At 39.8% G+C, this 20891-nt stretch overlaps 1 protein-coding gene across 2 annotated transcripts in view; it reads right to left on the bottom strand.

The window, feature by feature from the left end:
- The window catches only part of TMEM45A (transmembrane protein 45A), a 75230-nt gene extending 54415 nt beyond the window's left edge, over window positions 1-20815 (bottom strand). Inside the window, exon 1 of one of the 2 annotated variants that reach the window (XM_040484320.1) lies at window positions 20491-20815. The gene's annotated coding sequence lies outside the window, so the exon portion shown is untranslated. Of the gene's footprint in view, window positions 1-5125; window positions 5253-20490 lie in introns of those variants that run through there. The other variant, XM_040484318.1, reaches the window with a different exon arrangement.
- Window positions 20816-20891: the final 76 nt, after the last annotated feature.

Genomic DNA, 20891 nt, shown 5'->3' with positions numbered 1-20891 from the left:
TGTATGATCTCACTTATATGTGGAATCTAAAAAACAAACAAACAAAAAACAACAACCAAACTCATGGATACAGAGAACAGACTAGTGGTTGTCAGAGGTGGGGGAAGGAGGAGGGATAAAATGGGAGCAAATGTTCAAAAGGTACAAACTTCCAGTTATAAGATAAATAAGACCTGAGGATGTAATGTTCAACATGTTAACTATAACTAGTAATACTGTATTATATATTCAAAAATTGCTAAGAAAGTAGTTCTTCAACATTCTCATCACACACACAAAAGATTGTAACTGTATGTAGTGATGGATGTTAACCAGACTTACGGTGGTAATAATTATGTGATATATACACATAACAAATTATTATATTGTATACCTAAAATTAATACAATGTCAAATGACATATATGTCAATTCTATCTCAGTAGAAAAGAAAACAACCAACCAACTGGCCCAATTAAAAAGTGGACCAAAGGCCTGAAGAGACACCTCACCAAAGAAGATAAACATATTGCGAATAAGCATATGAAAAGATGCCAAGTATCAGCTATCATTAGGGAGTTGTAAATTAAAACAACAATGAGATACTATTACACACATATAGAATGGCAAAAATCCAGAACACTGACAGAACTAAATGCTTGTGACAATGTGGAGCAACAGGAACTCTCATTCATTGCTGATTGAAATATGGTGTAGCAACTTTGGAAGACAGTTTGGCAGCTTCTCACAAAACTACTCATATTCTTACCATATGATTGAGCAATCAAATTCTTTGATATTTACCCAAAGCTAAAAACATATATGCACACAAAAACCTGCATACAGATGTTCATAGCAACTTTATTTACAATTGCCAAAACTTGGTAGCAATCAAGATGTCCTTCAGTAGATGAATGGATAAATAAAATGTAATACATCCATAAAATGAAATATTAATCAGTAGACATGCAAGAAACTTAAATGCTTACTACTAAGTGAAAGAAGCCACTCTGAAAAGGATACAATACTATATGACTCCAATTACATAACATTCTAGAAAAGTCAAAACCAAGGAGACAGGGCAAATATCAGTGGTTTCTAGAGGTTAGGAAAAAGGGAGAGATGAATGGGCAAAGCACCAAGGATTTTTAAGGCAATGAAACTATGCTATGTGCTATTATAATGGTAGATACATGTCATTATACATTTGTTAACCCATAGAATGTGCAACACTAAAAGTAAACCACAGGGGCACTGGGTGGGTCAGTTGGTTAGGCTTCCACCTCTTGATTTCAGCTCAGGTCATGATCTCACAGTTCGTAAGATCGAGCCCCAGATCAGGCTCTGCACTGACAGCGTGAAGCCTGTTTGAGATTCTCTCTCTCTCTCTCTTTCTCTGCCCTTTGCCTCCTTTCTCTCTCTCTCTCTCAATCTCAAAATAAATAGACATTAGAATGAACGAGTGGATGAATGAATGAATGAATGAATAAATAAATAAATAAATAAATAAATAAAAGTAAACCATGATGTAAACTATGAACTTTGAGTGATAACAATGTGTCAACGAAGGTTCATCAGAATGTACCTCCCTGCTGAGAGATGCAGATGGCGAAGGCTGTGCACATGTGGAGGTCAGGGTTATATGGCAACTCTCTAAGTTCTGCTCAGTTTTACTGTGAATGCAAAACTCTTCTAAAAAATAAACCTGTTTTTCAAAACAGGCACTGCAGGCAGATGCCCAATGTATGAGGTCACATGAACAATGGAGCAAACAGCATCACTTTCCAGAAACCAGCAAGGGCAGCAAAAAGGGAGAACCCACAAACGTATTCTGTATCTGTCATCTACCAGCATCTACCATCCACCAGCATGTTAACCCAGTCCCAAAGGAAAAGCCAAAAGTCACATTCTGTCCTCCCAAACAATTTTTGTTTTCATGACTTGAAGCTGATGAGGCCTCTGTGGATCAACAAGAGGGAGCGGAGGAGTCTGCACGCATTCCTACTGACTGGAAATTGTGTCCAATACACTGCAGGGGAGCTCTCTCCATACCTCAACAGAAGCCAGCTATGTCCCAACCTGCTGAGTCATCTTCTGGCCTTGGCCCAGGAAAAAGCCTCCCTGAAACACCTGCCAAACTCCACAGTCACTTTCAAAATGTAGGTCAGCCTCTGCAGGCCTCTAAGTATCATTAGAGCCTCAAAGGGCCATGGCCACAGCTGGGGAAGCTTCTTCACCTGTCCTCAGTTTTGTCCTCTTTTGCCATGTGTTGCTCAATCTATTGCCCTCCTCTGAAATCCCTCTAGGTTATCCCAATTTCAAAAGTTCTATTTGACCTGCTCTACACCTGTAATAAAACAAGTGTGGAAACATAGTAACTGCGAGAGCCTTACCAAGAGGAGACAAAAACAAGGTTTACCAGCTCCCCACAATCATACCCCAAATTCATCCTCCTATAAATGCCTGTGTTTCCATGCAAAGGCAACGTGCACAACTATGCTGGGAAACCCCCACTCAGGAGCAAGCATGCAGCCCCATCTTTGCCACCAGATGTGAAGAGAAATAGTAACAGGCCCTTTTCCCCAACAGAGGCTGAAGAGAACCGATCTGGGGGAGTATCCCATGTTGCTTGTTTGCTAGCCCACTCTAAAATAATTTAAGGTTGCTTACAAAAATTGGCAACATAAAATAAAGATGAAAGAGAAACATGGGAAGTTGAGGGGCTTCGATTCAGTGGATTGGGAGTGAAAAAGGATTGGCTACAAATGAATGAGCTCTAACGTCACTGTCCCCACCTCATTCTGTCCCTTCTTTACCAGTCTTGTATGATTCTAGCTTTCTTGTCAAGGTCACCAAAGACCCCACATTGCTAAACTCAACTGCCAATTCTGTCTTCATCTTACTTGAGCCACTAGCAGAATTTCACAGAGCTGATCACAGCATGCTCCCTGGAAAATATTCTTCCCTTATTTTTCTTCACTGGCCCTTCCTTCTGTTCTAGTTTCTCCTAATTAGAATACTTAGAATGTCCTAGAGCTCAGTTTTTAGAACTCTTTTCTACCTTCTCAGTAATCTCTTTTCACAGCCTTCAGTAGTAAACCACATGCCAATGACTCCCAGATTTTTATCCATAGCCCATATTTCTCCTCAGAACCCTAAGCTCCTTACATCCAACTGCCCATCCAGCTGTCCAATATACATCTCAAATTCAAAACTGTCCAGAACAGGTCTCCTGATACCTGGACCAGATCCACCTACCTACAGTTTTCCCTACTCAATGACAACTTCATCCTCCCAATTTCACCAAAAAGTTTACAATCATCCTTGATGCCTCTCTTTCTCTCGCTTACCACATCCAATCTGTTGGAGAATCCTGTTGACTCTATCTCCAAAGTATGCCCAGCATCTGACGGTTTCTTCACTGGATTCTGCTTCTGCCTTTGCCCTTTTCAGACTATTCTCAACCCAGAAGTCAGAATTATCCTGTTGAAATGTAAGTTAGGCTGAGGTCCTCACAATGACCTATATGACTCCATATGATTTAGTTCCCATCACTTCTCCAGTCTACTCCTTACCGGCCACACTGGCCTCCCTTCTTCTCGTTAAACACACCAGGCTCTACTCCACCTTCAGGTCTTTGTACTTGCTGCTCCTCCTGCTTGAAATACTCTTCCCCCTTACCTCCTCTAAGCCTTTGCTCAAATACCTTCTAATAAGGCTTTCCCTTATTACCCTTCTAATAAGGCTTTCCCTGATCACTCTATTTAAAACTTCAAACTGCATCAAGACCCCATCCTCTTGTCCTGTTTTATATTCCCCATAAAACATCCCCTTCTAACACACTACATAATTTACTGACTTACTTTGTTTATTGCAATTAGAGTGAAAACTATGTTCATGTAGGACTTGTTTCTATTTTTCTTTACTGCTTAATTTCTGACTCTCAGAACTGTTCCCGGCATATAGTATGTGGCTCAGTACATAAGGGTTGTGTGGATGAATGGATGTGTAAATGGATGAATAAATGGATGGGCGGATTGGTGGATGAAAAGAGTAGATGGCAGGACTTGTGTTTCAGCTGCCAGATTCCTAAAGATCCCAGAGGGAGAAAATGTCACAAATCAAGGAGAATTCAGCATTTAAGACACAGATCTCCCCACAGCCACTCTGCCCATGTAACTGCAATGTTAGATCATAACATAAAAATGAAATGAAGTATCCATTAGGATTAGGCTAGTCTTAGTTTTGTCTCCATCAGCCATAGCCCACAATAAGCTGGCTGGGGAAACACTGATGATTACGAGAGTCAAGAATGGCAGGCCATGACTCCAATGCTTGGGAAGGGGCTAGAGAAAGAGTTAATAAACTAAAGGTACCAGTTTTCTATGGAGTTTCTACCATATGACAGATAAGACACTAGGCTCTTGGCCAACTTTATCTCATTAAATCCTTACCACACTGAGAAGCTGGTATTATTACCCCATTTTACAAATCAGGAAACTGAAGTTCAGAGAGGTTAAGTTATTTTTACAATGTCCCAAATACACAGTAAGAGTCAGGATTCAAACTAGATCTATATGAATCAAAAGTTCTTGCTCTTTATGGGGCACTTGGGTGGCTCAGTCAGCTGAGTGTCCGACTTCAGCTCGAGTCATGATCTTAAGATTCATGAGGTCAAGCCCCTCTGGGGCTCACTGCTGTCAGTGCAGAACTTGCTTAGGATCCTCTGTCCCTTTCTCTGGCTCTGCCTCTCCACCACTGTGCTCTCTCTCTCTCGCTCTCTCTCTGTCTCTCTCAAAAATAAATAAGCATTTTTTGATCAAAAAAAAGTTCTTCCTTTTTACATACCAAGGTTACTCTAGAAATGGTGAACTAACTTTCAACAGTTTCAGATCAATTCTCCCTTCCTAGTCAGTCCTTCATCATACTTAGTCTCAGTATATCAAACGTCTTCGAATTGGGCAAAAAGAGTAAGAAAGAAGTGGAAACTGAGCCTTTGTGTCCTAATTAATGGTGAAGATTTCCAGCAGAATGAAAAAAAAATCAATAGGCTGAAACCAGACACCTTTTCGTCAGTTTTAGACACATACACACACCCATGTACACACCAAAGACAAGGAGTAGGAAAACACAGTATTAAAACTTACCTCACTACTACCGTCACCCAAATCTCTCATGGGTCTTAAGTACAAAAGACGTGCTGCTCAGCAGCTAACAATCCTTGCAGATGCTGCTTACCACTCAAGAAAGACAAACATATTTCACCAGCATCAGCCTTGCAACAGCCCCAGAGAAACCTTTTCTTCCTCCCACTCATGTTTCTTCCCAAGCAATGTATATCATGCCAGTGGCCTCCACCTCCACCCAACTTACAGAAACCTGGCCCATAACACCCTGCAATTAATATCATCAGACATGCAGGTCTGATTGTCAAACTACTGGGCATGTTCACACATACCAGAAAATACTGTCCTTTGCACTCAGGGAAACACTAACTGATTCACTGTCAGCAAGTGTTTCTCCAAGTCCTGCAAGGTATTTATACTCATTTATTCCCACTCTCACCATGTTTGCCTCCTTATTAATCATTTCTATGAAACTGTTCAACCAGCCAGCTCAGGTGCTCAGTGTGTAAGCACAGTTAAAGCAGAAGGCTCCCACACGGATCAGGCCCGCCCCTGACTTTGTTTCCCTTACCTGAACCAACCTACCAAGCCAACTATCTCATACCCACTTCTACCCAGGGGCCCCTAGGAAGACTAAGAAAACTCAGGAATGAATATTCACAGTCATTGCTGTGGGCTTCAGCATTTGGACCCACCAGCCAATAAGAATCTTTCTTGGTTCTTGCTTTAAAAATAAGACCTCTTGGAGCACCTGGGTGGTTCATTCAGTTGAGCATCTGACTCTTGATTTTGGTTCACATCATGGTCTCACAGTTTCCTAAGTTTGGGCCCCACATCAGGCTCTGCATTGACTGCACTGCTGTGGAACCTGCTTGAGATTTTCCCTCTCTCTCCACCCTACACCCCTCCTTGCACTCTCTCTGTCTCTGTCAAAATAAATGAGTAAACTTTTAAAAAAATAAATAAAAATAAAAATGAGACCTACTGGAGTGTGTGTAGAGTGCACGTACGAAATTGGGGTTGTGCCATCAAGGCCATAACACAAAGTAAACAAAGGAGATTTAGAAGCCACTTCTTTTCAAAAGACAGAAGTACCATATGTTGCCAAGACCTGATTCACCTTTTTAACTACAGGCTCTAAATTAGTAGAGAAACTGTTCTAAAAAGGGACAAGATCCTCTGAAAACCCATTAATAGGGTAAACTAACCATGAGATCAATAAAGACAAACGAATGAGTAGCAGTTCCATTAGGTGCTCATCTGGACACCTAAAGTTGGAGGAAAGTGATGAAAACAGGCCCTTAATTTTACTTTCTCACTCTTGTTACATTTGAATAGCCCTGAAAGCATAGAGGCAGGGCCCAGAGCAAACTGAAAATGTGGAGTCCCTTGTTTATAAATTGTGAGAATTTCAAAACAGTGACAGCAGAGCATTAAAATAAGCACACGACCCCTCTAAGACTGGAGCCCTGTGCAACTCTACAGGTTGCACACCCACAGAACAGGCCCTGCAGACAGAGAATTTGTCCTCTAAGTGACTGAAGGGACCTGGAGGGAAATTGTGACTGAATTACATGCTCTCTGGCATCATTCATCCTGGGAAGAGTGCCCTTGAAAGCTCAAGGATCTCATGAAGGGTCATTTCATGCTGGTATTGCTTGGAGAGAAAAAGAGTAATTTCTCCCTTAAGATGTAATCCTGAACTAGACGTCATAAATATGTCTGTTCCCTGGAAGATTCAAAAGCTTTCTAACTGTGTAACTGGTATTTTTATTTATTTATTTTTTATCTATTTAAGATTGACTGGACCCAATTAACCTAACCAACTGGATTATCTGGAAAGACAAATCTTACAGGAATGGACCCAGTAGGAAATCTGAATGCTTGCTGGCGGAAAATTTCCTATAATTTTGGCTGGAGAAGACATTTCTCTATTCTGTCAAGTTGGAAGAGTGCTCTTTGGTCATCAGCTTAGTAATGGCTGAATTTTATAAGAACTGATTACAAAATATATAAGACTCAACTCTATGGCTAAGAGAGCAAATTAGACTTCAAGCCAATTTCCAACAAAATTTTTGAGAAGATTTGCTCAGTTGTTTCTTCTTTTCTCTTTCTGCTTCTTAACTGACCTTCCTCCTTCATGCTATTTGGAGCTTCAGTGAAATAACCAGCAGGCCCTACACTTTCTACCCACCACTACCTCCCAATCAAAATCCACTCATCCTGTGAACCAAATGGTTCCTCTAATAAATTAAATTTAGAAACGTGGTTAATGATGACGGATGGTCTGGTGGTGGAGGTGAGCCCACAAGGAGGCCAGTGAAGAAGCTTATTTAAAACAGAGTCTTTCCTCAAAGGATGCCATGTAAACCACTGCCTTCTCCAATCACTAGAATAATGGTCCTTTCGATAAGAATAAGAGACTCAGCTAATGTAAGCTAACTTACTCATCATTTCTTCAACTGGACTTCGAACACCAGAGTAAATATCTGTTCACCTTTAGTCCTGTGTTTTTAGTCAACATGAACTCAGAACTGCCCTTGATGAATTGCTTCTCAAATCACAACCAAATGAAAAAGATAAAAGGATAAGGAGAGAGCAGAAGAGAGGACATTTTTAAACATCACTTGTTAACTGAAACTTGGAAAAGTCAAGTGATGATGTGCCAAACAATGAAGGAAAGAAGATACCCTTTGAGCCCACAGCTTTTCCTTAAAGTTTACTTTTTCAGGCCGTACCAAGTGCCTCATTAACAATACTCCATTTCCAAATCTGGCAATATGCTTTACGATTCAGCACAATTGGTGATTGATAATGTATCAGAAGGAAAATTCAGAAGCTTAAGGGGGCTCATTGTGAGAGTCAAAGCTGTCTTCCCTAAAATGTAGGACTGTGCTATCTGAAGGTAGGAGTGGGTGCTTTTTCAGTGATAGCCCCAACTGAGGTTTGATGGGGGTGGGGGTTGGGAGGAATGGGGAAAATAGGCGATAGGCATTGAGGAGGGCACTTGTTGGGATGAGCACTGTGTGTTGTATGCAAGTGATGAATCACGGGAATATACTCCTAAAGCCAAGACTACACAGTACGCTAGCTAACTTGAGAATAAATAAATAAATAAATATTTTTACTTGAGTTTAGTTGACATACAAAGTTACATTAGCTTCAGATGTATAACATAGTTATTTGACAAGTTTATACATTATGTTAGGCTCACCATATAAGTGTAGCTACAATCTGTTACCATGCAACATAATTACGATATCATTGACCATATTCCCTATGCTATGCCTTTTATTCCTGTGACTTACTCATTCCATAACTGGAACCCTGTATTGCCCACTCCCTTTCATCCCTTTTGCCCATCCTCCCACCCTCTCTTCTTTGGCAACCAATGGTTTGTTCTCTGTATTTACAGCTCTGAATCTGCTTTCTGTTTGTGCCTGTATTCATTTTCCTGATAGCCTCAGTCTCTTTTTTCACAAGAACTAATTTCATGCCAATGTCAGGGTAGATCAAAATCAAAACATTCTCTCTGTTGACTTCTTCCTATTTCTAAATCTTCAAAAATTCTTCTTTCAAGACATTGGGGGCAGGGGGAGAATGGGTTTTCTTCATTTCAGGAAAATTGAAAAAAAGATCACTGGAGTGGCATATAAATTCTACTTCCGATCCAAAAAAATAAGAGCCACAGACAAGAGGAGGGAAACATCCCATCACAGCCTCTTCTGAATCCTGGGCAATTTCCCTGTAAGAGAGGTCCTGGAAATGGTTGCTAAGAGCAGGGCAATCATGGGTTTAGGGGTAACTGGAATGAGAGGAAAACACAGCGATGAAAGTGGGGAAATGGAATGAGACTGAGACTGAGGCAAAATAAGAGGCTCCTGTCCCTTTTTTTTTTTTTAATTTTTTTTCAACGTTTATTTATTTTTGCGACAGAGAGAGACAGAGCATGAACGGGGGAGGGGCAGAGAGAGAGGGAGACACAGAATCGGACACAGGCTCCAGGCTCTGAGCCATCAGCCCAGAGCCTGACGCGGGGCTCGAACTCCCGGACCGCGAGATCGTGACCTGGCTGAAGTCGGACGCTTAACCGACTGCGCCACCCAGGTGCCCCCCTTTCAATGGTTTCACATAGTTAATCTGATTCTCTTATGGAAAAACCAATTCTGATCCTAGAACCAATCAGAATGTAACCACTATCAGGGTGCAGAACCAGTTTCATCCACTCACCCCACTGTCTCTTATTCATTACCACCATGAAACACAAATAACTAAAACTAATTCCAAAGCAAAACCAACAACTCTTACCACAATTACTAAGGCAACAAGTAGGTATTATTAAATTTTTTGTGCACATTTCTCTCCAGAAACCATAATCTTTGTCCCTAATTGCACCTTTCTGATAGGCTGATGGCCCCTGAAACATGCAGGAGTACAGAAGGGAGTCCTGAGCTCATCAGAAAGAGGCAAAAGGCTCTCACTCATGCTCTCTTAATCTTTCCTGCATCTATCTCTCTCTCAGTGGAAAACACCAGAGCGGAACAAAACCTCCTTCAAACAATGCTGATTTGGAGGAAATTAAAGTGATAAATTTACTCTATCATCTAGTGTGGCTGTTCTTACTTCTGTTATTATTACTAAATTCTGCAAATGAATCATTTCTGTTGTGAGAACTGTCATAGTGACATGAGAATACTGAGCAGCATCCACTCCTACATCCCAACCCATAGTAGGGAGATCACTGGCATAAAAGTAAAGTTTTCCAAGACTTCTGATAGAAGCTTTCTTTCTAGGTGAAAAAGTGATTGTAGTACCTCTCCTTTAAAAGAAAAAACGACTTCCAATTTTCCTAAAGACTCAGTACTTAGTTCTTATCCACCAAAAAAAGTAAAACCTCTATCAAATGATAGTAATAATATCTTGTTGTCATCTTAAGTAGGAGCTGTCCCAAGACTTAATTTGGGCTACAATATTTTAAGAAGTAGTTTTCCAGCATCCAAGAAAGGTGTTAGTTGTGTGAAGAAAAGCAGTATTTCTGCACAGGCAGAGTGGAAAGGAATGCCAAGGTGCTCAGAACAGCCAAACTGAAGAAAACGTATTTGTTCTATAAACTTGTCAAATCACTAACTTGTCCACCTGAAACAAATGTGACCCTGCATGTCAACTGTACTCAAATTGAAAAAGGAAAAAAAAAAGGAAAACTTGATTGTTCTGGCAACAAAGCATCTATGTAGAGATGTCTAGATGATAGCAGGTCAGACTGGACTTCAGGGAAGTAGCAGAGCAGAGAAACAGAGAAACTGTCCAATTCTCAGAGGGAAAATAGACAGTCCCGGCTCAAAGTCCGGGACCCTGGTATGGGGCTCCCGAGCTTTAAGCCCTTGCCTGACTCTAGGGCATCCCTCTCTGACCCAGCCTCCTACGTCTGGTAATGAAATCAAGCCCTGCTTCTTCAGCTTCAGTCATAGTCCCAACTGGACTTGGCTGAATTCACTCCCCACGTGCCTCTGTTGGGTTTAAAAGGCTTCTGGTTCTGGACTCTGGCTTAGCCAGAACTCTTAGGCCTGTCAGCAGATCTTGGCAGCGCTGCTTTGGCCCTTGCTGCTCTCTATAAGGCCTTCGATGCTCAGTCGCTCATTAGCCTCGCCCCATCTCCCACCCATCATGCCCTAGTCTTAGCTCCAATCCATCGGAGGCATGATGCATTTGGCCAGTATAACCCTTAGCCGAGTTTACCTCACCATAGTCCAATGGGAGGTTGGGGTTATCAAACACAGAAAAAGAATCTTAAAAAACAGTAATACATTGAAGAAGAACTTCTATCTCAGAAGCCAAAGTAAAATCAACACAGACCATGGTTTGGCAGACTCTGTCTTGTTATGTACAAAATGTTATTATAGTGAAGACCTCAACTATTTGACTAATAGTACAAAAATGTGCATGTAAGTACACCTCCAGGACAGTCAGGGTTAGTGTATTTATTTCCATTTTCAACACAACTGCTTCACTATTTTTGAGTGCCAGACATTGTGAATTTTACCTTTTGGGGCACTGGGTATTTTTTTATTCCTATAAGAATTATTTTGGGAACACCTGGGTGGCTCAGTCAGTTAAGAATCTCACTCTTGATCTCAGCTCAGGTCATGATCTCACAGTTCATAAAATAAAGCCCCAAGTTGGGCTTTGCACTGACAGAGTACAGCCTGCTTGGAATTCCCTCTCTTTCCTTCTCTCTCCAGCCCTTCCTTATTCGTGCTGTGTCTCTCTCAAAATAAATGAATAAACTTAAAAAAAAGAATTACTTTTTGATCCTACAATTCCACTTCTAGGTATTTACCCCAAAGAATTGAAAGCAGGAACTCCAACATATAAATGTACACCAATGTTCATAGCAGCATTATTCACAGTAATTAAGGGATGGCATATTAGTTAAGATTCTCCAAAGAAATAGAACCAATAGTATATCTACCTATATGTATATCTATATCTATCTATATCTATACATCTACGTGTCTATATCTACTACCTATACATAGCCAAATCTATAGCTATATATTATATAGAGAGAAATACTTATTTTAGGAATTGGCTAACATGATTGTGGAGGCTAGCATGTCCAAAATCTTCAGTGTAAGCCAACAGGCGAAACTCAGGGAAGAGATGATACTGCAGTTTAAGTCCAAAAGCAGTTGGCTGGCAGAATTCTCTCTTGTTCAAGAGAGGTCGGTATTTTGCTTTTTTTTTTCTTTTTTATTATTTTTATTTTTATTTTTTTTAATTTAATTTTATTTTTTTTTAATTTACATCCAAATTAGTTAGCATATAATGCAACAATGATTTCAGGACTAGATTCCTTAGTGCCCCTTACTCATTTAGTCTAGGCCATCCCCCCTCCCACAACCCCTCCAGTAACCCTCAGTTTGTTCTCTATATTTATGAGTCTCTTCTGTTTTGTCCCCCTCCCTGTTTTTATACTATTTTTGTTTCCCTTCCCTTATGTTCATCTGTTTTGTCTCTTAAAGTCCTCATATGAGTGAAGTCATATGATTTTTGTCTTTCTCTGACTAATTTCACTTAGTATAATACCCTCCAGTTCCATCCACGTAGTTGCAGATGGCAAAATTTCATTCTTTTTGATTGCCGAGTAATACTCCATTATATATATATACCATATCTTCTTTATCCATTCATCCACTGATGGACATTTGGGCTCTTTCCATACTTTGGCTATTGTTGATAGTGCTGCTATAAACATGGGGGTGCATGTGTCCCTTTGAAACAGTACACCTGTATCCTGTGGATAAATGCCTAGTACTGCAATTGCTGGGTCATAGGGTAGTTCTATTTTTAGTTTTTTTGAGGAAGCTCCATACTGTTTTCCAGAGTGGCTGCACCAGCTTGCATTCCCATGGGGGAGGGGAAGGAAAAAAAAAAGAGGTTAGAGCGGGAGAGAGCCAAAGCCTAAGAAACTCTTAAAAACTGAGAACAAACTGAGGGTTGATGGAGGGTGGGTGATGGGTATGGAGGAGGGCATCTTTTGGGATGAGCACTGGGTGTTGTATGGAAACCAATTTGACAATAAATTTCATATATTGGAAAAAAAAAAAAAAGATTCCATGCTCCTGGATAGGAAGAACAAATATTGTTAAAATGTTGATACTACCCAAAGCAATCTACATATTCAATGCAATCTCTATCAAAATAACACCAGAATTCTTCACAGAGCTACAACAAATAATCCTAAAATTTGTATGGGACCAGAAAAGACCCCAAATAGCCAAAGCAATCTTGAAAAAGAAAACCAAAGCAGGAAGCATCAAAATCCCAGACTTCAAGCTATACTACAAAGCTGTAACCATCAAGACAGTATGGTACTGGCACAAGAACAGACATTCAGATCAATGGAACAGAATAGAGAACCCAGAAATGGACCCACAAATGTATGGCCAACTAATCTTTGACAAAGCAGGAAAGAATATCCAATGGAATAAAGACAGTCTCTTCAGCAAGTGGTGCTGGGAAAACCGGACAGTGACATGCAGAAGAATGAACCTGGACTACTTTCTTACACCATACACACAAAAAAAACTCAAAATGGATGAAAGACCTAAATGTAAGACAGGAAGCCATCAAAATCCTCAAGGAGAAAGCACACAAAAACCTCTTTGATCTTGGCTGCAGCAATTTCTTACTCAAAACGTCTCTGGAGACAAGGGAAACAAAATCAAAAATGAACTATTGGGACCTCATCAAAATAAAAAGCTTCTGCACAACGAAGGAAACAGCAAAACTAAAGGGCAACCAGCAGAATGGGAGAAGGTATTTGTAAATGACACATCAGATAAAGAGTTATTATCCAAAATCTATAAAGAACTTCTCAAACTCAACACCCAAAAAACAAATAATCCAGTGAAGAAATGGGCAAAAGACATGAATAGACACTTCTCCAAAGAAGACATCCAGAAGGCCAACGGACACATGAAAAAATGCTCAACATCACTCATCATCAGGGAAATACAAATCAAAACCACAATGAGATACCACCTCACACCTGTCAAAATGGCTAACATTAACAACTCAGGCAACAACAGATGTTGGGGAGGATGCAGAGAAAGAGGATCTCTTTTGCATTGTTGGTCGGTATTTTTCTATAAAGGTCTTCAACTGATTAGATGAGGCCTATCCAAATAACGGAGAGCTATCTGCTTTACTCAAGTCTACTGAGTTAAATGTTAATCTCATCTAAAAAATACCTTCAGGGGCATCTGGGTGGCTCAGTTGGTTAAGTGTCTAGCTCTTGGTTTTGGCTCAGGTCATGATCTCAGGTTTATGAGTTTGAGCCCCACATCTGTCAGTGCAAAGCCTGCTTAGAATTCTCTCTCTCTTCTCTCCCTTCCTCCCTCCCTCTCTCTCTCTGCACCTCCTCACCCCTCAAAATAAATGAATAAAAACTTTAAATAAATTAAGTTAAGTTAAAAATACCTTCACAGAAACATCTAGAATAAGCTTTGACTGAATATCTTGTCAGTGTGGTCTAGCAAAATTAACACAAAAAATTAGCCATCACAGATGGAAACAACCTAAATGCTCCTCAACAGATGAATGGATAAACAAAATGCAGTATAAACATACAATGGAATATTATTCAACCTTAAAAAGTATGAAATTCTTACACATGATATCGTATCGATGGACCTTGAAGATATTATGCTAAGTGAAATAAGCCAGTCATAAGAGGAAAAAGATTGTATAATTCCATTTATATGAGGTACATAGAGTAATCCAATTGATAGAGACAGTAGAATGTGGTTACTAGCAGCGAGCCAGGGAGTTCTTGTTGAATGAGTATGGAGTTTCAGTTTGATGAAATGGCTCTGGAGATGGACAGCTGTGATCTCTGCACAACAATGTCAATGCACCTAATGTCACTGAACTACCCACTTAGAAATGGTTAAAATGGCAAATTTTCTATTATGTTTAATTTGCCATAATAAAAAATGAATTGCTTATAGGTATAGGTTTTACTATGAACCAGATACTATGCTAAATTCTTCACATGGATTTTCTCATTTGATGCCTACTGATATCCCCACTTTATAATAATAAATACAATATAATAAAGCCTCCTAGAGAAAATAACTTACATAGGGTACACTAGTAAGAAGCAGACCTGGGATTGAAACCCTCACAGTCTGACTCCAAAGTCTGTTTGCTTAGTCAGAGTGCTATATTTAAGAGTGACTACATTAACCCAATGAAGTAAAAAGCAAATTAAAATATTTTTCAAATATTATTTTAAAGTTTATTCAATATATAAAAGACTTAAAGAATGAAGTCTCAAAAAGATTTAAAATCCAGACTGGGTATAATTAATAATGGGACACCTGAAATAATCCTACATTAAGCTTCATCATGAGACGTTCTTATCCCAAAACCATAGCATCTCCAGAAATAAAACAATATAATTTGATGCCCAAGAAATAAAAGTAGAATATTTACCTGGCACCTGCCTCATTTTTCCACGAGACTTGGAATATTTCAGTTTCTCCATTTTTTAAAAAAATAAATATATTGTTGTTCCAAACCACAATATTTTCAATGATGAAAAACAGAGCTTTTCCACCACTTTCAGGAACAAGATAGGGTTGTCCACCCTTGCTACTTTTATTCAAAATAGTACTGGAAGTTCTAGCCATACCAGTCAGACAAGAAAAAGAAATAAAAGGCATCCAAATTGGTAGGGAAGAAGTAAAACTTTCACTATTTGCAGATGACATGATACTCTATATAGAAAACCCTAAAAACTCCACCAAAAAACTACTAGAACTCATAAATGAATTCAGTAAATTTGCAGTATACAAAATAAAATACAGAAGTCTGTTGAATTTCTATATACTAATAATGAAGCAGCAGAAAGAGAAATTAAGAAAACAACCTTATTTACCATTGCACCAAAAATAATAAAATACCTAGGCATAAACTTAACCAAAGAGGTGAAAGATCTATACTCCAAAATATAAAACACTGGTGAAAGAAATTGGAGAAGACACAAACAAATGGAAAGATATTCCATGTTCATGGATTGGAAGAATGAATATTGTTAAAATGTCCATTCTACCCAAAGTAATCTACATATTTAATGCAATCTCTATCAAAATACCAACAGCATTTTTCACAGAACTAAAACAAATAATCCTAAAATTTGTATGAGATTTTGAACAGCCAAAGAAATCTTGAAAAAAACAAAGCTGGAGGTATCACAATTCCAGTTTTAAAACTATACTACTAAGCTGTAGTAATCAAACAGTATGGTACTGACACAAAAATAGATATACAGATCAAAATAACAGACTATAGACCCCAGAAATAAATCCACACTTGTATGATCAATTAATCTATGATAAAGGAGGCAAGATTATTAAATGGGAAAAAGACAGACTTCAATAAATGATGCTGGGAAAACTGGACAGCTACATGCAAAAGAATGAAACTGGACCACTTTCTTATACCATACACAAAATTAAACTAAAAACAGAATAAAGACCTAAATGTGAGACCTGAAACCATAAAACTCTTAGAAGAAAACATAGGGAGTAAATTCTTTGACATTGGCTATAGAAACATTTTTGTGGATCTGTCTCCTAAGGCAAGGGAAACAAAAGCAAAATTAAACTATTGTGACTACACCAAAATAGATTTTGCACAGCAAAGGAAACTATGAATAAAATGAAAAGGCAACCTACTGAATGGGAGAAGATGTTTACAAATGACATGTTTGATAGGGGGTTAATATCCAAAATGTATAAAGAATTTTAAAGAACTGAACCCCCAAAACCCCAAATAATCCAATTAAAAACTGGGCAGAGGACCCGAATAGACATTTTTCCAAAGAAGACGTACAGATGGCCAACAGACACATAAGAAGATGTTCAACATCACTAATCATCAGGGAAATGTAAATTGAAACCACAATGAGATATCACCTCCATTTGTCAGAATGGCTAAAATCAAAAAAAATGGTGAGTGTTGGTGAGGATGTGGAGAAAAAGGAACCCTCTGCACTATTGATGGGAATGCAAATTAGTGCAGCCACTGGGGAACACAGTATGGAGACTCCTCAAAAAATTAAAAATAGAATCACCACATGATCCAGTAATTTTACTACTGGGTATTTACCCAAAGCAAAATGAAAATACTAATTAGAAAAGATATATGCACCCCTATGTTATTGCAGCATTATTTACAATAGCCAAATTATGGAAGCAACCCAAGTATTCTTTGACAGATAAATAAAGATGTGGTATATATACACAATGGAATATTACTCAGCTGTAAAAAAAAAAAAAAGAAAAAAAAGATATTTCCACTTGCACCAACATGGATGGACCTAAATAAAGGATATAATGCTAAGTGAAATAAGTCAAACTGAGAAAGACAAATACCATATAATTTCACTCATACATGGAATCTAAGCAACAAAACAAACAAAATAAAAAGAGACAAACAAAAGAATAGACTGTTACATATAGAGAAGAAATTGGCGGTTGCCTGAGGGGAAGTGGATAGGGGGAGGCATGAAATAGAGAAAGAAGATTAAGAGTATACTTACATGATTAGCACTGAGTAATGTATAGAATTGTTTAATTAATGTACACCTAAAACTACAATAACACTGTATGTAAATTATATTTCATTTTAAAAAAATATTGTGGTCCCATTCATATCTTCAAATTGTTTAGATCTATACCTGTGAGTGAATCCTTACAGAAGGGCTGAAAGGTTTTAGACTAAACCAGTAACAAAGCTTCTCTCTGGGGAGAGTAACAGATTGAGAAGAAAGCAGGGAAACAAAGGGGAAACCATTGCGTCTGACTTATACAGTTTCATTTTTTCAAAAAGGATAATCATCTAGCTGACATTTATCGAATGTCTACTATATATCCAGGTACTTCCGTGGGTTTTGTTCAAGCAGGATAAAAAGACAGAGTGCTTGCCTGCAATGAGTCCCATCTTATAAACATGTAAAATGTCTTCTGTTTCCAGGCACAACACATCCCATAGACATGACCCGTGTTGGTATTCTAGCCCCTCCAAGGAAATTTTACCAGCTCAGTTCTTCAAATGTGCTCTCCCCCTCCAATCAGCCTTCTCCCATGGACTTCTTGATTACCAACACAACTGCAAACAAGAAGAATAGCCCAGCTTTACATGCCTAAGGCAGTGTAGCCTGTGGTTAAGGCTTGGGGTCTAGAGTTAGACCAGATGGGCATCTGACATTTGTTCACTGTGTGACCTTGGGCAAGTCTCTTAATATGCCTATGCCTCTGTCTCTTCAGTCAATAGGTACCAACCCTCATAGGTTTGGTGAGAGGACTACATGAGCTAAGACATGTTTAAGCACCCTGAATAATGTTTACCATGTATTAAGTAGTCACGAAATGTCAGCCATAGACATATCAAAGAGCCATCTGCAAGCAACAGACTGTCCCAGCGAAGAAGAGAAAAGAAAAAAAAAATCATATCAGAATCTCAGAGGTAATTTAATAATTTTACAGATGATGGCACAAAGAAACGCATAATGGCTCAATGTCTTTCCTGAGGTCACACAGTTGGTCAGCAGCAGTGCCAGGACCAGAGAGAAGCTGAGCTCTGCCACAGCACAATGCTCTCAAGGAAGAAAAAGGAGGAGAGCTCCAAACTAGCTCTCCACTTAGGTATATATTGCAGGTCTCATCTAACTCCATAATTGGAAATTACAATGTTACAAGTATTAACACCTGAATAGGTGTTAGCAGGGGGAGAAAGAGCTACTCTGCAGACACTGTGTATGTACAAGGGTAGGGGAGAAGTGGAACGATTGCATCCATGTCAGACTTCAAGGCAAGGCCTGTTTCTACAAAGTATCTGGGATAATAGCCCAGAATGTCAGACCACTTCATCAGAGCTCCCAGAGAGACACCAAACAGTCAAAAAGATATGGCCAAGGCTCACTGCTCAGTCCTGACCACACAGCCTGCAAGCCCTGAAGGGACATCACGGAAGCAGTAGAGTAGATGGGGAGTGTGTGCTGGGCAGGAGGTGGAGACTGGACCCCAGAGATAGATAGTTCTAGAAACACCTTCACCATATAACTGCTGCCATTTCAGCTTGCTGTCCCCCCCCCATCTACATCCCAAGCCTCCCCTTCCCCATCAGGCTCTCCGTGCAGTCCTCTCCTACCTCTCCCACCTTTCCAACCTTTCCACCCACGAACCTCCCAAAGATTTTCCTGCATCACAACCCACTGTCCCTAAGCATAGGTACACATTTTCCAGCCTCAGTGCTTTGCCCCTGCTTTTCTTTTCTCCTACAATACCTGCCACCTGCTGTTCCATGATCCTTTTCCTCTCCATCAAAACTGTTGGGCAAAATCCCTTCCCAACCCTTCTATGAGGCTATCCCACAGTAAGAAGTCCTCTTTCCATCTTCTGCACTCCCAGAACCTCCTAGCTCTTTCTCTGGCACCTGATAAATTCTCCTCTCCTCTCAAGACTCTCTTTCCTTCACAGCCTAATATTAGTGTATCACTAACAAGAGGTCAGGACTCAGTAAATGCTAGCCACTAATATGGAGGTAAGAATGGTAGCTGGGAAAATGACATGCAGCAGAGGAAGCTAAGGATGGAAATGAAGAGTGAGCACAACAGCAAAGACTTACTATGTTCAGAACTATTGTTTCACCTGTGTTAACTCACTTAGTCCTAGAGACAATACCGTGAGGTAGGGCCTATCAAGATCTCCATATTACAGAGGGGGAAACTGAGGCACAGATGCTCTGAGTAACTTGTCCAAGGTTCAAACAGTGGGGTTGCAAATTGAACTAGGCCAATGGGCTCTTTATACTGTTTCTTTGTAACACTGTCCCTTCTAACTCTGCATCCCTGAAAACCATGTCAACTGTTGCACCCTCTGAATGCACTGCCTCTCTGATTCAAAAACACACTCTGCAACTTGCAGTTATGGCACCAAATTCCCACCAAAGGCTTTCTGAGAGAGAAATTAAACATCAATTCTGGTCAGATCTGCCATGACAGTAACTAACATATGACAAAGTCTCAAATCCAAAACATTGCTTAAACAAAATTATAGACGTTTTGAATGGAATGGGCCTCAGGTCATTCACCTAGGTCATGATTTGCCATAATTTCCATTGCTAAATCCTGAAATATGTACCACAACTGTCTGCAAGCATACACATCTAACAATCGCTCTAAATATTATTTTGATAGAATTATGGGATTAACATACAATTATACAGTTACTGATGCACAGAGTTGTCTGTCACGTATTGAAGGAATTTGGACCTCCCACTATGGATGGATGAACACAGAAAAGATATTTTTGGGTTACAACTACATTCACATGTAAGTGAAACAGCAGTTACCTACATAATTCAGAATTTAAGTTACTTAATATTAAACATCCAATGAACAGAAGCAAAGGTTTTGTGAATTCAGAGTAAGTCTGATAACTTTCTCAATCTTCTGTCAAAAGAGTCAGGGGAATGAGGGGTGGATAAAGATTTCGGCTTTACAAACGTATACTTTGTCCTCACAGAAACAAAATAGAAAAATACATCTATCAGATTCAACTTTGAGGTCTGGAGAGGCTTACAACAGGACACCAGTTAAAGTTCTGTCCCTGGGAAATTTTAAAATAACACACAAGTAACCAAAAATTAAATTATTAGCAAAGCAGAAGAAAAGGAAGCCGACGGTCTGTGCAGTTTGTGGCAGCGAGGGATATTTTCATCTCTCTGACGAAGAGAAGATAATGAGAACAGCAAAAAGACGCAGGCGAGAGATCACAGCGGGAGAAACAGATACCCAGCACGTCTCCAAAACTTACCCAACTCGGTCTGTTTACTCAACACTATTTTTCTCACTTTGCCAGTTTTAAGTCAGACAGCGGCTGGGCTTTTGTTGTTGCTGTTTCTGTTCTTTTGATCCCAGAGCCCCATGAAAATTAAACTGTGCGCGGGATGAGATCTGGCCCCGTCTCAATTAGCGGAAAAAAAAGTTTAAGCCTGGATCCTCGGTTGCTTCTTTGGGAATACGAATAATAAAAGTGACTAGCAGGAGAGGACGTGGGGGACGTGCTCAGCTGACGTCGGGCCCGCGAGGGGCCGCACAGTTCCTCGGCGCAGCTGTCCAGATGTGCCTCATCTGGCTCCCCCGCCACCCCCCGCCCGGGGCACGAACCTCGGCTGCCCAACTACCCCGAAGCTCCAGCTCATTGGTGGCCGCGAC

The sequence above is a fragment of the Herpailurus yagouaroundi genome, unplaced genomic scaffold, assembly GCF_014898765.1.
Source record: "Herpailurus yagouaroundi ecotype Mexico unplaced genomic scaffold, PumYag 162, whole genome shotgun sequence".
NCBI lineage: Eukaryota > Metazoa > Chordata > Mammalia > Carnivora > Felidae > Herpailurus > Herpailurus yagouaroundi.
This window is presented reverse-complemented; position numbering and strand designations above follow the sequence as displayed.